This window comes from Vigna unguiculata, unplaced genomic scaffold (assembly GCF_037176805.1).
Source record: "Vigna unguiculata cultivar grain cowpea cultivar isolate G323 ecotype 2 unplaced genomic scaffold, ASM3717680v1 ptg000312l, whole genome shotgun sequence".
Lineage (NCBI taxonomy): Eukaryota > Viridiplantae > Streptophyta > Magnoliopsida > Fabales > Fabaceae > Vigna > Vigna unguiculata.
The window spans coordinates 88,817-94,507 of record NW_028196947.1 but is presented as its reverse complement, the minus strand read 5'-3'; the positions used below and the strand labels follow the sequence as shown (position 1 = coordinate 94,507).

The window sequence follows — 5,691 nt, the reverse complement described above, 5'->3', positions numbered from 1 at the left end:
TTACCGGGGGTGAGAGCTATAGCTTGTTTCCAATATTCAGCGGCTTGATTAAACCAAGACTCCGCAACTTCTGAGTCTCCCTGCCGAATGGCCTGTTCTCCTCGGTCGAAATAGGTGAGTCAATTCCTTTCCTTAGAACCGTACTTGAGAATTTCCTGACTCATACGGCTCAGTAGTCAATTCTTTTTTTGTTCTATTATCTTGAAGTTAACTAAAAGAAAAAAAGAAATTATTAATATGAGTTTCAAACTTTCATTTTTACTAATAAATAAAGAATTTCAAAGAATTTCATCTTTTTTTTTAGTTTTATCTTTTCTCCTACCTTCAGAAAAGGGAATCAAGCATTGGCATTAACGCCCTAATTCTAATTTTCTGAAAGGTAACTATCTCGATTTTATATATCATATACAAAAATATATGATAGATTCATTTCTATAGAATCTTGGTAAAAGTTTTTTCTTTCTTATCTTATAAGTTCTTATAAGTAAAGAGAAAATACTTTCTATCTTTGGGATTTGATACTACACCGCTGCTCAAAATACCAGGGGATCCTTTTTATTACATAAGTGGATTCCTGACTTCTTTATTTATCATGAGATAAGGAAGCAGTTTTTATTATATCGATTGAAAACCGTGTTAATTGATCCTTACGATGCTTCCTTTATCAATTAGATCTTTTATCCATAGAAAAAGAGGGTATCTAGACATATCGATTTCTTCATATTTTTACTTCTATGAAGTTTCTTTGCTACAGCTGATAAAAATCGTTGTTTTGAACGATATATATATGTAGAAAGCCTTTCTTATTTATAATTATTTATATTTCTATATTTCTTATATTAAAATTTGTGGATTTGCTTGTTCTTTTCTTTTTTCTTTCTATAGTGGAGATAGTCGCACGTAATGACAGATCACGGCCATATTATTAAAAGCTTGGGGTAAAAATGGGTTTCGTTCGAGCGCCCGAAAATAATATTCCAAAGCTTTAGTATGTTCTCCGTTACTTGTGTGAATAAGGCCTATGTTATAAAGTATATAACTTCGATCATAGGGATCAATTTCCAGTCGCATAGCCTCATAATAATTCTGTAAAGCTTCTGCATAATTTCCTTCAGATTGAGCTGACATCCGTTACGGTCGTCATTCGGTTCAAAGAATCTCCGCTCCAGAACTGTACGTGAGATTTTCATCTCATACGGCTCCCCCCTTATGTGTGTAATGAGAAAAATCCATCAAATCAAAAAATATTCCAGTATTCTCATTCTCAACTGAACAGAGCTAGTGTTTTTACAATAAATCTCTAGCCAACCTTCCTGTCAAAAATTATTTCTTAACATTAAGTATGTAGGTACTTGATAAAAAAAAATAAGAACTTCAACAATTTCTTTGTCCTCTACGCTGCTTAATTTCCTGGAATTAGTCACCTCAATAATCTTCGATGGTTCTATGGGTATCCAAAATATGAACGAGATGGATATTTATTGTCCCAACCATTCCTGTTAGTCCCAATCTCGATAAGCCATGGATATAGATAGATACAAAGTTTTCGTGTCCTTGATTCCCAAGCGTAGTGCTTCTTTCCCAATGTTGCCTATCAGTACTAGTAATTTGGGGTTGACCTAACCCCATAAGTATAGGTATAACCTTTCGCTTAATACTAGAAACCTAAAATTCAAGCATATAAGGCTTCATTAATCGAGGATACACGACAGAAGGAATTAATCCTTTTATTTACAAATTTCACCTTCAACACGCGTGGGGTTTTTCCATTCCATTTTTTTTTGACCGAAATCGGTCAAAAAAAATGGAATCAAATCACACCATCTCTGTAATAAGTGAATGCCCTTTTTTCTCCTGAAGTTGTCGGAATTATTCGTAATAAGATATTGGCTACAATTGAAAAGGTCTTATCTATAAAATTTTCATTTATCCGAGATCTAGGCATAGGTAGAAATCCATTCTATAATTTAATTAATCATGGTGTGAGAAATCAATCCCACAAATAAAGGAATTGTATAATTATAATACAGTGCGAAATAACGTAAAAATGAACTCATCAATCAAATTTGTTTATCCTAAGACCTTGTAGGAGGTTTTTTTTTAATTTTACTTTGTATTTTTATAGTTTGAATAGGTTTTATGCATTTATGAAAAATAGGATTGATTCACTATTCAACATTCAACCGGTTTCTGGGCATCATTATATAGGAGAGATGGCCGAGTGGTTCAAGGCGTAGCATTGGAACTGCTATGTAGGCTTTTTGTTTACCGGGGGTTCGAATCCCTCTCTTTCCGAATCTTTACCAAATTCATCAATATTACTCATCCCAATGCATACCATTATTTCATATTTCAAATTTGTTTGTTGATATGGACAACTTTATATTCCTCATTTTTCGGTAATACAAAAAATAGTGGATAACGGGTGGGCAAGGAATAAAAATTTTCGCATATCCATGTCTATGATATATGAATAGCAGAAAATCCTTGTAAAAAAAACTCTTGTTATTTTAGTTAAGTTTAAGTTTGACGAGAATAATATTCTACAACCAGTAATTCATTTATTTTCAAACCAACCCATTTATTATCTATTATTTGATTAATTAAACCTTTATATTGGAAAGGGTGAACAGTCAAATGATTTGGCAATTTCTCATGGGGGGCTGAATCAAAATAATTTTGAATAAGAGTTTTAGATTTTTGTTCATCCTTTGCTGTAATAATATCTTGAGGTTTACAACGATAACTTGGTATATCCACTATACGACCATTAACTAAAACATGTCTATGGTTTATAAATTGGCGGGCTTGAGGAATAGTCGCAGCCATACCCAATCGAAAAAGTATGTTATCCAAGCGCATTTCAAGTAGTTGTAATAAAACCTGACCAGTTGATCCTTTAGCTTTTCCGGAGATACGAACGTATTTAAGCAATTGTCGTTCTGTAAGACCATAATGAAAACGCAATTTTTGTTTTTCTTCTAAACGAATACGATATTGAGATTTTTTACTGAAGCGCAATTGATTTCGAAATTCGTTTTTGACTGTTGGCCTTTTACTAGTAAGTCCTGGTAAATATCCTAGACGACGTATTTTTTTGAAACGAGGTCCTCTGTAACGTGACATAAAAACTCCTTTTTTAAAATGAAAAATCTTATAAATCGAAATGAAAACTAAACGAAATGAAAAATATTATAGAATTCTAAATGAAGCGAAATCTACTAAAGTTTTATAGTACAAAGAAGAATTAGATGAATTTTATCAATATCCGAATTTATTGTATATAAAAGAATACAAAAAAGTAGGTTAATTTCTTGATTTCTTCCGCAGAGATCGAACTCTCCCAATTTTTTATTTCTAAAAAAGATATTATCAATTATGTAAAAAACAAATAGAGAAAAGCCGGTTATCGGATTCGAACCGATGACCATCGCATTACAAATGCGATGCTCTAACCTCTGAGCTAAACCGGCTAATGTAAACGAAATATACATATGCAGAAGAATTGAATGGGATCTTAGTTATCAATTTTTAGTTATTTATAACAAAATTCAAATTAATACAAACATCAAAAATAGAGAAAGAAAATATAGAAAATCAAACCCAATTTTTATTATTTCTATTATTTATTTTATCTGATAACATAAAGTGCAAGATAATAATTAATATTATATTAATATAATTTATTTAATATAATTTATTTCGATCTACTATTCTAGATATATATTATTAAATTGATTTCTTTCAAAAAGATTATTTATTAGTACTTAAAGTAAATTTGAATAAATATAAATTTTAGTAAATATTTATTAAGGAATTCCATATTTCTAAGTAAATGTCTAATTCTATATTATATTCAATTAAAAGAATGGTTTTTTTTAGCCACTAGATTCGTTTTAGTTATATAAATTGTATATGAATAAATGGATTGTTTATTTTCTTTTTTTTTTTAAGCAAAAACAAAAAAAAAAAAAGAATCGACCATTCGAGTATTCTAAATTGTATGAAAAAAGAAGATAAGTAGGTACATAGAAGATAAGTAGATATGTGGTCTATATCTGTGTATATTGAATTGTTAATATATAGATATTAGAATTAGTTCTGATTCAAACAAATAAAGGTATCCAATATAGATGAAATAAAATCTATAAAATTGGAGAAAGGGGTTTTTAATATTTAATAAAATAATATGTATTTAATGAATTCAAAAGTTCCCGCATAATTCTCATAATAGAAATGAAAAAAAAAGCATTCTATTATAATCAGATTCAAATAAAAAAAAAGATGGGGATATGGCGAAATTGGTAGACGCTACGGACTTAATTGGATTGAGTTTTGGTATGGAAACTTACCAAGTAATAATTTTCAAATTCAGAGAAACCCTGGAATTCACAATGGGCAATCCTGAGCCAAATCCTGTTTTCTGAAAACAAATAAAAATTCAGAAAGTGATAATAAAAAAGGGATAGGTGCAGAGACTCTATGGAAGCTGTTCTAACAAACGAAATTGACGACTTTTTTTATTGCATTAGTAAAAGAATCCTTTCACCAAAATTACAGGAATGGATCAAAGATAAACATTTAGAAACATATATATATACTGAAATACTCTTTCAATTTGTTACTTTTTATTTTATTATTGAAGATCTATTTGTGATAAAAATATTCACAAATGAAAAATGTGAATCAAATCAATTCGAAGTTGAAGAAAAGATGGAATATTTATTGATGAAATTATTCACTTCATCATAATCGGCTAAAACCCTTGAAGAACTGATAAATCAGATGAGAATAAAGATAGAGTCCTATTCTACATGTCAATACCGACAACAATGAAATTGAAAGTAAGAGGAAAATCCGTCGACTTAAGAAATCATGAGGGTTCAAGTCCCTCTATCCCCAAAAATACTTTTTCATTTTCTAATTTTTTTCCTATATCCTCTCTATCTTGAAGTCCTTATTTATGTGTTTTATTCGATTTATTATTTCCCAACGAAATTGGAATTTTTATTTTCATCAATTTCCTATCTATCATAATTTTCTTATCTATCATAATGACAAGGGACGAGTTTTGGAATAGATATAAATATATATGTGAAACACATAGAATTTTTTTTAATCAGAAATGTATAAATTAATATCTTATTTTTTAGCAAGGAATTTTCATATGCGTAATTAACGATTAACAATAAAAAATAATTATTACTGCGGAAACTCACTTACAAACTTTTTTTTTACTTAGTTGATATAGATTCATTAACATAGATTTTAAAAATCTTTTAAAATCAAAGTATTAAGCTTCAAGAATGGTCGGGATAGCTCAGTTGGTAGAGCAGAGGACTGAAAATCCTCGTGTCACCAGTTCAAATCTGGTTCCTGACACAAGATTCATTTGTATGAGTATCTATCCCCCATATTCATTTTAATGAATATGGGGGATAGATACTCATACAAATTTGTGTTCTTCTAGATTCTGATACATAACATATTTCTTTGATCTATTTAGGTATCTGTAGATATACTTTTCCTAGATGATTAAAGAATAGATGCAATTTTTTATTAGGTATATTCGCTTATCTATAGTATCTATATATATATAGATATAGATATATAGATAATGAATTCTTTATCTATTTTTTTCCTTTTTTTTCTGCGATACAAAAAAAGGTTTCTATTTCCATAATATTCGAG

General features: G+C 29.5%; 3 non-coding genes across 3 annotated transcripts; 2 read left to right on the top strand and 1 right to left on the bottom strand.

Moving 5' to 3' along the window:
* Positions 1–2,207: 2,207 nt before the first annotated feature.
* On the top strand, positions 2,208–2,295 carry TRNAS-GGA (transfer RNA serine (anticodon GGA)). The gene has a single exon. It is a non-coding gene; the product is annotated as a tRNA-Ser (tRNA).
* Positions 2,296–3,400: 1,105 nt separating this feature from the next.
* Positions 3,401–3,473, bottom strand: TRNAT-UGU (transfer RNA threonine (anticodon UGU)). The gene has a single exon. It is a non-coding gene; the product is annotated as a tRNA-Thr (tRNA).
* Positions 3,474–5,309: 1,836 nt separating this feature from the next.
* On the top strand, positions 5,310–5,382 carry TRNAF-GAA (transfer RNA phenylalanine (anticodon GAA)). Its single transcript has one exon. It is a non-coding gene; the product is annotated as a tRNA-Phe (tRNA).
* The last annotated feature ends 309 nt before the right edge of the window (positions 5,383–5,691 follow it).